The 11,096-nt window shown below is 39.7% G+C and overlaps 1 protein-coding gene across 4 annotated transcripts in view; it reads right to left on the reverse strand.

Moving 5' to 3' along the window:
* The window catches only part of ASH1L (ASH1 like histone lysine methyltransferase), a 109,314-nt gene extending 98,560 nt beyond the window's left edge, over window positions 1–10,754 (reverse strand). For 2 of the 4 annotated variants that reach the window (XM_081122251.1, XM_081122247.1), the window contains exons 1-2: window positions 10,682–10,754; window positions 10,085–10,224 (exon numbers count right to left, since the gene is read on the reverse strand). The gene's annotated coding sequence lies outside the window, so the exon portion shown is untranslated. Of the gene's footprint in view, window positions 1–9,738; window positions 9,787–9,969; window positions 10,225–10,681 lie in introns of all 4 variants that reach the window. The other 2 variants (XM_081122248.1, XM_081122249.1) reach the window with 2 other exon arrangements.
* Between the last annotated feature and the right edge of the window lie 342 nt (window positions 10,755–11,096).

The following is an 11,096-nucleotide window of genomic DNA, read 5'->3' on the forward strand; positions in this document are numbered from 1 at the left end:
TTGCTCAGAGGCAAAATCCAATGTTTATTTCACTTGCAACTTTGGGATTTACAGTATGTTTTCAAATCACTACAACAATCTGGAACAGCCTGGTCCAAATTCAAGGGAAACTAGCTAAATCTATAGCATGAAGCCCTTTAGCTTAGATCATTTTAGCTGTGAACAAACTTTTTAGGAAACTACTAATTATATTAATAGAATATATATTACATCAACACAAAGTGTGATCTAACAACATGTTAGATACTACCTATAAACTTACAAAATAAAACACAATTCATAGTGATTTATGACTGCCACTCGCTATATACTCTGCAATATGCCACTAAATACCTAGCAAGCAATATACAAATATGGAACTTTTAAACAGAAATTGCTCAAACTTGTTTACACCTCCATACCCTATTTCTCTTATAAAGTGAAGCCCACTACCTACCCCACACCTCCCATACTAATCTCACATCCATCCCAGTGACAAACAATGGATCTGATAACAATGAACAAATTCACTGTTAATATAGTGCTCTGGTCTGTGAGATACCAAACCACTCTGGAAAACACTTCAACCATATTTGGAGACCATTTTGTGTAGATACCCTATCTATCATAAGGGGTGGGAAGGGTATAGACATGCTTTGATAGAATACTTGTTCAGCAAGGTAATATAAAATCAACTACATATTTTTAAGTACTACAAATAATGAGTCCTTACAGTGGGTTAAAAGTAATAAAAATACCTAAAATTTACTGAGCTCCTTTTTTAAAAATTAAATTTATTGGATGACATTGGTTAATAATATGTGCAAAGTTCTATGCTAAGTGTTTTATATAGATTATCTTATTTAAGCCTCACAATCACCATGACGTAGTTACTATTATTATTCCCTTTCTAGAGATGAAAAACAGGTTAACAGCCAATAAAAGATAAAGCCCAGGTCTGTCTGGCTCCTCTTAAATACTGTTATTCTGCCTCCCATTGATCAATTTGAGTTCTGATCTTATTACTCTTCCCTGCTACAGTTGGCATATTTGCTATTTGAAACTCTCACTTGGCTTCTATGATGATACAGTCTACTGGATTCTCCAACTACCTTTCTAACCATTCCATCATTTCCTTTATGAATTCATCGTTCTTTATCTATCCATTCATTTAAAAAATATTCCAAGAGCCTTAAAATGTTTTGAGAATTCTGACAGCCACTGTAGTACAGCCATAAGTAATAGAAATATGGTTCTTGGTCCTACGAACTTTAAATTTTAGAGGAGTAGGCAGACAAATGACTAATGGCATAAATAGTAACTTTAACATAAGAAATGAAGGTACTACTACACAAAGTAGTATATCAAGGGAACTTGGAGGGACAGGGAAAATATCTTAGAAAAACAGTTAACTTGCCCTGGCCAGTGTCTCTCAGTGGTTAGAGAGTCAGCCAGCACACTGAAAGGTGGCGGGTTCGATTTCCAGTCCAGGGTATGTACCTGGGTTGCAGGTTCCATCCCCACCCCGACTGAGGGCATGCAGGAGGCAACCAATGGATGTGTCTCTCCCACAGGAAGATACATGCTTGTTCATTTTGGGAGAAAAATCCTTGATTTTGTAAGAAGGTAAAATGAAGCCAAACAAAAGCCTAGCCTAGTTAGTGGGAAAATACAAAAGTAGGATTCATATGTGAGGCGAATTAGAGCCCCGGCCAGTATGACTCAATGATAGAGCATCGGCATGCGCACCAAAGGGTTGTGGGTTCGATTTCTGGTCAAGGGCATGTGTCCTGGTTGCAGGTTCATTTCCAGGCCCTGGTTGGGGCACATGTGGGGGCGGGGGGGGAGCAATCAATAGATGTTTCTCTTTCTCCTCCACCCTCCCTACCTCCCCATCCCTCCCTCTACTCTCTCTAAAAAAAAAAAAATCAGCCCTGCCAGGCATGGCTCAGCTGTTGAGCATTGACCTAGGATCCAGGTGATCGGGGCTCAATTCCCCGTCAGGGCACATGCCCGGGTTGCGGGCTCGATCCTCAGTTGGGGGCGTGCAGGAGGCAGCCGATCAATGAGTCTCTCATCATTGATGTTTCTCTCTCTCTCTCCTTCTCCTTTCCTCTCTCTGAAATCAATAAAGATATATTAAAAAAAAAAAATCAATGGAAAAAATATCCTGTTGAGGATTAACCAAAAAATAATTAGAAAAACTATGTACACATGTAAAGTTGTTTATATATACTTTAAAAAATGTATTCTGCATATTCTTACCTCCCATAAGAAATATATGTAAAGGAGGTCATTTGCTTTGCTAAAAAAAAAAATAATCTTTTCAGGAACTAAAGAGGAGAAATAACTAATAATAGCAAATCTGTATTATGCACTTGCTATATGACATACATTATGTTAAGCACTTTACACATATTAACTCATATAATCCTCGAACAACTCTATCAGCATTATCATTTTACAGTCAAGGAAACCGAAAATCATAAATATTTGCTAAAGATTATGCCGCCAGTAAGTAGCAAAACTGGGATCTAAGCCTAGTCAATCTGATTTCAGAATCCATGATCTTAATCTGTTTGTGATTTTCAACTAATTGAGGAAAAATAAACCAATGTGGAGGCTGGGAGATTTGTTCATTATTATGAAAAACAATTATACAATTTTGTATTTGGCTGGTTACCTATTATAATCAAGGCTTGATTAATTAAAATGCTGAAGGAGTGGGGTGTATTCTAGTAAAAATTTTCAGAGTAACTAAAACATAACTAATTATTTTCTTGATTTTAATCTTTATTAGAAACTACATTTAAGTAACAATATACTATTTTGTCTAAGTAGAGCGTATGGAACACAGTTCCATCTTTATTTTGTTGATGATCTCTAAGTACAAAGGCCAATCTTATATAGCACTGAAGACAGCAAGGAGAATGGGTGGAAAGCATACTGATCCAAATTACAGTACCCTGAACTCATTCTGTTATGTTATATTCATTCTCATACCTCTGCAGATGATCATCCTCTACCTAGAATGCCCTAAGTCTTACTGAATAACTCATATTTATCCTTTAAAGCCTGGCTCTTCCCATCTGTAGGAAGGCATCCCTATCCTTTCCCTTCTCTACAGACTTAGTAACTTTCTCTCCTTTCTGTCTGGGAGAAATGTGTTACACTGCATATTATAATATGTTTGCTAACAAGAAGTTTCTCTTACTAGACTGGCAACTCTGTAAGGCAAAAAAAAAAGTTTTCTTTCCCAACACCTAAGCACATAAATGGGAATGGACTAAACACTGGAAAAAAATGTTAGTTGGCTGAATGATGAATAAATGAATAAACAAATGAACCGAAGAAATACTTGTTACACCAAATTAAAATCTTGTTCTACATTCATTCAAGGTTTCTTCCTTAAAGTTAAGCACGTACACACACACACACAAATAAAATTAACTTAAATCTTTAATTCATTGCAGTTTCAAGGTGATGGCTCTTTATTCTTTGATATGCTTCTACATAAACTTTAGCTTTCCAATCTGTTACCATTTAGCTTAATGGAATCTCTACTTACTTGAGATTTATATCCTCCAATCCTCTTTGAAAACCTTTATACTATAAATAATTATACATGATTGAGTCACTCCCCCATTTTCTCATATGTTAAAGCTAGCAGATTATTCTTTCAAAGGCAATCTTTTACATTCTCTCCATTCAACCCAGTTAGGCCTACATTAGTAAGTATTTAAACTCTGGAGCTTTCATTTTCAGCAGTGCTGAAATTAAGAAACCTTATCATAAGGAATATCTCCTCCACATTCTAAATAATGTCATTTACACCAAGAAGCCATGATATGGCTACTTTATAATCTGACACACTGTTCACCGGTGGTCTTAGGACAAATAAAATTGAATGGGGCCTTAGCCAGTTTGGCTCAGTGGTTAGAGTGTCAGCCTGCGGACTGAAGGGTCCTGGGTTTGATTCCAGCCAAGGGCACGTACCTTGGTTGCAGGCTCGAGCCCCAGCCTTGGCTGGGGCACATGCAGGAGGAAACCAATCAATGTGTCTCTCTTACTTGATGTTTCTCCCCCCCCCCCCATTCCACTCTCTCTGAAAAGCGATGGAAAAAATATCCTGGGATGAGGATTTAAAAAAAAAAAAAAAAAAAAATTGAATGGGAAGTATTGCCCTAGCTGGTGTGGTTAAGTGGTTAGAGCAGTGACCCGCACACAAAAGGGTCTCGGGTTCAATACCAGGTCAAGGGCACATACCTGGGTTGCAGGTTTGATCCCAGGACCCCACTTGGGTCAAGTGCAGGAGGCAACCAATGTGTGTCTAAAAAATTCATTAGAAGGGAATTTTGAGGGTTAAAAAGAGAGAAATGGTTTGTATTTTCTAATGTCCTCAATTAGAATTTCAAAATTCAAAATAATGTGTATTTTATTCTAAATATCAGGTTGATTTTAGACAAGTTTCGGCTCCTGTTCAACACCACTAGTATCAACTGATTTATTTGTAGTAACTGTATGCAGTTAGAAAATCAAGAGAAACTAAGAGGAATTAGAAAATATTTTTAGTACCTTTCATTCTGATGAAAAAAAGAACAAAAAAACTGTAAAAAATTATAAGCTTTGAGGGCAAACACAGGAATTAACTTGCATTTTTCTGTGTAAACATCTAAATGCAGTGAGGTGAATTTCTATTCAGCTCATTTCTTCTTAGTTTGCATAGGAAATCCCTATTGACAGGTAATATAAATTAGAAATTTTTGGTATAAGTAGTTTAGTTCCAACTGTCATTGGATACTTTATTTTTGAAGTCATATAAAACTAACTATGGAGAAATAAGTTCCCATTTAAGAGCGAAATGAATGTACGCTAAAGTATTTATGAATGAAATATGTCTGGAAGATTTGTTTCAAATAATCAAAGAGGGGAAAAAAGAGAGAGGCTAGTAGATGCGGATATAGTGTGATAACTGGGTGTTGATAACTATTCAAGCTGGATGTTGAATACATGACAACTTCTTACACTATTCTCTTTATCTCCATATATGTTTGAAATTTTCCACATTTAAAAAAATCAACACAATGGGAAAAGTATACGAACCTGTCATCAACTTGGATATGTCTGAGAGCAAATGACTAAAAACTATAAAAGGCAAAAGCAATTAATGCTAAAAATAAAATTTTATATTATTCAAACTTAAATAAGTTATTCAACTCTGAAAAAGCAGTAAGTTCATTACTTAAATTTCTGTCATTACTTGAAGCCACAACTTATGTTGCTTCAATATCACACAACATTAAGACCCCCAATGAGGCAGTCACTAAAAAAGTGATTTCTAAAACATGAAATGTAAGATTGAAAGTTATTAACTAAGATGACAAGTCATAAGTATGAAAATCTAACCTCTACACACAAAAGAATATAAACAAAAAGCCACACTATACATAATTTAAAGGGAAAAAAAACACACACTACAATATAGCTCAAAACAAAACAAAAACTGATCTCATTTCCCTCTTATGGCAGCCATGCTCTGAAAAGACAGACACAAAGTAGACCTCACAATGGATTTCAGTAAGGCTGTATACTACCTTTAAAAGGTTTAGACCAACACATGTAACCTAAATAGTAATAAGAAATTATTTAACTGGAAACATACCACCTACACATACGATAAAACTTCTGTACTGTTTGTAGGCAGATGATTTTGGGCAGGATTGAATGTGGCCAATTCTTTATTCACAAGGTACAGAATAAGACTTAGAATAAAGCCTCAAATAGTACTGCTAATTCTGTAAAGACACAGACCCTAGCAAGATACAGGAAGTTATGATGGACAGAGAACTGACTTGAGGTGGTGAACACACAATATAGTGTACAGATAATGTGTTGTATAACTGTGCACCAGAAGCCTGTATAATTTTGTTAGCAAGTGTCACCCCAATAAATTCATTTTAAAAAAAAGACATAGGGAAGTTATGTTGTGTACTTTAGAATACAATTCAAGAATAGAACAGAAAAATTGCTTTCCATTCTTGATTCTTAAAGACTCTGAAGGATTTTTATTATAAGCATTATTTTTTGTGAAGTATCTCATACATAGAAGAAACTATATACATATGTACCTATATGCACAGATATACAGGGTGCCCCCCAAAATGTATATACATTTTAACAGTTGATAACTCACTTAAATTTTCACTCCTTTTCAGGGGTTTAGCTAATTTGAAATAATGGGCGAAGCCAGACTAAGCTTTGAACAAACAAAATTCATCCTAAAGTGCCACTAGACTTCTTTTTAAGGGGATACATAAAAGATAAAGTTTATGGTACAAATCCCAGCAACAATCAACGAATTGAAGGCACACAAATACCGAATATAATGATTCTTGACGTTTGCAATTCCACTGCTTCGCATTATCAGTAGTGCATGGACCAGAACAGTCATCAGTTTGAAAACAGACATTGATCAAAAAATTTATTTATTTCTGTAGATTCTTTTAAATTTTGAAAATGAACTTATGTTAACAAACACTGACTTCATAATCATTCGAAGTGTTTTGGGCCACCCTGTATACACATACACAACATATGTTTTTAAAATGCCATGAACCTACTACCCAAGTTAAAAATTAGAGAAATTATGCCCTAGCCAGTTTTGCTCAGTGATTAGAGTGTCAGCCCAAGGACTGAAAGGTCTTGGGTTCAATTCTGGTCAAGGGCACATATTTTGGTTGCAGGCTTGATCCCTGACCTGGCCGGGGAACCTGCGGGAGGCAACCAGTCAATGAGTCTCTCTCACATCAATGATGTTTCTCTCTATCTCTCTCTCTCCCCCTTCTACTCTCTCTGAAAAGCATTGGAAAAATTATTCTTGAGTGAGGATTAAAAAAAAAAATTAGGGAAAATATCAAACTTTTCATAAAATTACATGATATTCTTACACAGAGGCCATGACAATAAAGAGGAGACAATCAGACCATTTTTCTTAAGATCTCTCCATTATCTTGCTGAATCCTGTAATCTGTCCTATTGAAACACCTTTCTGAATTTCTTGTTCTTTTAAAAATGCAGTAATTATTTTTAATTTCCAGTACTAAATTCATGAGTAGTCTGTGAAATAATTATTGGATTTTACCCGAGAAGGGTTTTCTAGATGCATATCCAAAAATGACATTAAGACCTTTTTTACATAAACTTACTATAGAAATACATCCAAAACAAGATAAGGAATGCAACCAATGCCTGCCTCCTTTCAAACCAGAGTTCCTCAATCCAAAAACATCAAATGATCAATCATTCCATATCAAAGCACATTTTTTAGCTACAAAGTTGCATATAGAGTATGAAGACTTTATTGCTTCCTAAGTAGTGGCAAAAACTCTGCAATTAAGTCATGAAACCTTAACTCCCAGGAATATGCTTCCCTCCTCCTTGCCCTTTTGAAAGTCCCTACCATCATATAATTCATAGCTTCAGTTGGGTTAGAATGCCTTCATGGGCAGAGGCCATATATTATTCAACTTTGTATCCCCTGCATAGAATTAACTCATAATATTTGTTATAGCTAAGATAAACTTCAGGAAATGAGCTTCAAAACACCTCATTCCCACACAAAACTGGAAAGATAGAAGTTTGAAAAGAAAAAGATAACAAAAAAATAAATCTATAAACATTTGTGCTATATTATATTCTCTTATCACCTAATTCAGAATCACATGCTAACACTGCGGAAATAAGTATGCAAAGAAATAAAAATAATTTAAAAACATGAATCTTCAAGTTCTCCTTCCTGTCACCATGCTCAAATAAGATCACAGAATATTTCATCTTAAACGCATACCAGCATCCTCACCCCCAAACAAAACTAGAAAACAAAAAAACAAACAAAAAAAAAACGGCTTTCAAATGAGACCTGAATATAAATTGGTTCTATTCCATTACAATTTAAGTTCCTGAAATTGTATGCATAATTTGTGTGATTACTCATTTTCTAGTGAGCAACGGTCTTTCACCAGATTCTCAGGAGGATGTGTCCCAAAAAAACTTTAAGAACCACTAATCTAGCACATCAAAAACATTCCATTTTCCAGAGAAATAAAGTTGGCTTTGCTCAAGCCTCCTTCCCTCATATTCATAGAGAGGATCCTTACTATAAAATCAGTCTTTCGAAGAATTTCTTCAGCCTAGCCAATGTTTCAATATCCACAGGCACATATAAGAATTCCCAGATCCCCAAAACAGTTTACTCATAAATGCCAAAAAACAACAACAACAAAACAAGACACAGTCTATCACAACTTGGCTACCTTGTTAAGAGTCTTATGTACACTTGTATCCTTCCATATTAAAATGTATGGGAGATCTAAATTCCCTCCAAACTGAATAGATTTTTTAGGAAGGTATTCTAGTTTCAATTCCACACTGCCTCACAGGCATTAATATACATCACTGTCAAGACAAGTCTCCCTTCATATCTACTCAGGCCGTTTCAAAGGAGTCACCTTGATTATCCTCAGCCCAAGGCAGGACCAATTACTAAGTAGTTATTCAATAAATATTTGTTTACTGAATGAAAGATCCTTCCTCCCACAGATTTAAAGTTAAGCTGTGAAAATAAAATAAAAGTTAAGTTGTCAGCCCCCACGCAGCTGCTCTGGTACAAGTTAAGCTATGAAAAAGATCCCTCTCTCAAACACACAAGTCTCAGTGTGAGAAATTATCTGCTTCCCCCATAAACAAAAAATAATATAGTCATGGATACACATTTTCATACAGGCCAACCCAGGCAAGGACAACCTACATTCGATATACATGTCTGACACAACTGATCTGTATCAAATATATTACCCAACTAGTCACATATGCCCCTATCTTTCCAATAAACTCAAATTTGCCTGACAAAGACCTCCTGAGGCTCTGTTGTATGATGAACATACTACTGGACTCGTGGTCAAAATATCTGAGTTTAGTCCCAACTTTGTGCCCAATTTAACATGTGACCCTGGAAAAATTCTCTCTTTAAGTCTGGATTTCCTATTTTGTAAAATGGGAGGAAACATCTCTTCTACGATTTTCACAGGGATTTAGGATCACAAAAAAACTGAAAGTACAGTCTGAAAAATACAAATGCTTTATTTCTATCATAGAGTGTTGATATAAACTCGGTCCACAAAAAGGCCATGCATTCTTTATACCCTCACAATAATTGTTCTGTTAAAGATGATCTGGGCCTTCACTCTACACAATTCACTTTATTCAGAAAAACAAACTATTCGTAAGACCACAACTGGCTCTGACAAGTTTCTCCCATCCCTGACCCCACACATACAGGTATATAGTATGTCTAAAATACTACTGCCATGACTGCTCTTTCTCAGCAAATAATAACGTGCTCCCGAGCCCTAAAATACACACATATATCAACCAGCAGGGAACATCCCAAGTTTTATTTTAAAAATAATTAACTTATAAGGGGAACTCCATTAGCCTTATACAAATACAAGCAAACTCTTCCGGAACACTTTCCTTCCTTACACACACACACACAAACAGCCGCTATACACCAACAGGCATTCTGTCTTCTAGACCAAAAACATGTGTTTCCTTGTACAAACTAACCAGTAACACTTATTAAACTTACAACACTGAGATTATTCTGTCGTTCCTACATATAGTTCAGCGTGTCAGGGATAGAACAGACCTGATCATTCACATAAACTACCCTCAAAAGATCACCTCTCCTGCCACTCTTACCCGCGTAACAGACACAATCTGGACCTCGGGGGATGCTCCAATCTTGCCCTACACAACACACAAAATAAACCTGTCAGGGACACAGACGACTCCGCCTCCACTTGCTTACTTTCCCGCCCCCTCCCCCAAGCCAGGAGCCCGCCAGTAAGGGACACCCCTTCACCCCCGCCAGGAGGGACTTCCCGATAAGCTCAGGATCCCCTTCCCTACTTTCCCCTCCCCCATTCTTACCACCGCTCTCCCGGAGGTACAGGTCCGGGAGATGACAGGAGCGCCCAGGAAGCCAAGGATTGAGTAGCTGAGGAATTACTTAGGCCCAAAGGTCTCTCCAGGCGGTTCTACTCACCGTGTCACAGGCCGAGGCCGAGAGAGATGAGAGTGCAGGGAAGTGGGGAAGAGGGGACGGCCGCCACCAAGCTCCTCCGCTTCCCTTGGTCCACAGCGGATCCCTCTCGCTTGTCAAGAGGCGGCCAGCGGGTGAGCGGACTGCCGGAAATTCGAGAGAGGAGAAGGGAAAGGCGTGGAGCTAAGCTGGGGAAACTGAAGGGAGGTGGGTCCCGCAACCGAGACGGGGATCGTCTCCCCCTCCGCAAAGCGAACCCAAAATGGCGGCGGAGCGGCGGCGGCAGAGCGGCGGCGGCAGCTCCTCCGGAGGGAGGGAGCGAAGGGCGCCTCGTGCCCCCCCACCTCCCACTCCTCCCTCTTCGCTTTCTCCCCCTCTGCCCTCCCCCCCCTCACCCGACTCCGGCGGCTGAGCGCGCACGCCCGCCCACACGCGCCAGAGTGTAGCTGGGCTCGCCGCGCGCTGCTCCCACCAACCACCGCCTTTGGTCGCCCTGCGCGCCCGCCAGCCTGCGCGCTCGCTCAAGGGCGCCTCCTCGCACCGTCCCCCGCTTCCCCTCGGCCCAGTATAACCCGCTCTGGCGCGGGCCCTCACGCGTACCTCCAGCGGCGCGAGCCCAAGCCTCCTCCTCCACCTCCTCTTCTTTCCTCCCCCCCCCTTCCCCGCCCCCACTGCCACCAACAGCCCCCGCGGCCGCCGCCGCCTCCTCCCCCGCCCCCCCCACATTCCCTCCGCCCCTCGCGCGTGCATCTCCCAGAATCCCCCCCGCGGGCCTGTTCCATTCTGTTGGCTGCAGGAGCGGGGGAGAAGAGGGCTGCCGAAACGGGCAGAGCAGGCCGTTATGACTGGACCTACTCAAGTGGCGGACCGCGATCTATAACTACTTACCTTCCTGGCCGCGGCACCGCGGCGGCCCGGGTCGCTCTTCCCCTCCGCCTCCGGGCCCCGGCGAGCGGGTTGGGGGCGGCTGGCGCCCCTCCGCTGGGCGGTGGTTGGAGGCCGCGGCGGCTGCGCG

The sequence above is a fragment of the Miniopterus schreibersii genome (assembly GCF_964146895.1).
Source record: "Miniopterus schreibersii genome assembly, chromosome: 19".
In the NCBI taxonomy this organism is placed as follows: Eukaryota; Metazoa; Chordata; class Mammalia; order Chiroptera; family Miniopteridae; genus Miniopterus; species Miniopterus schreibersii.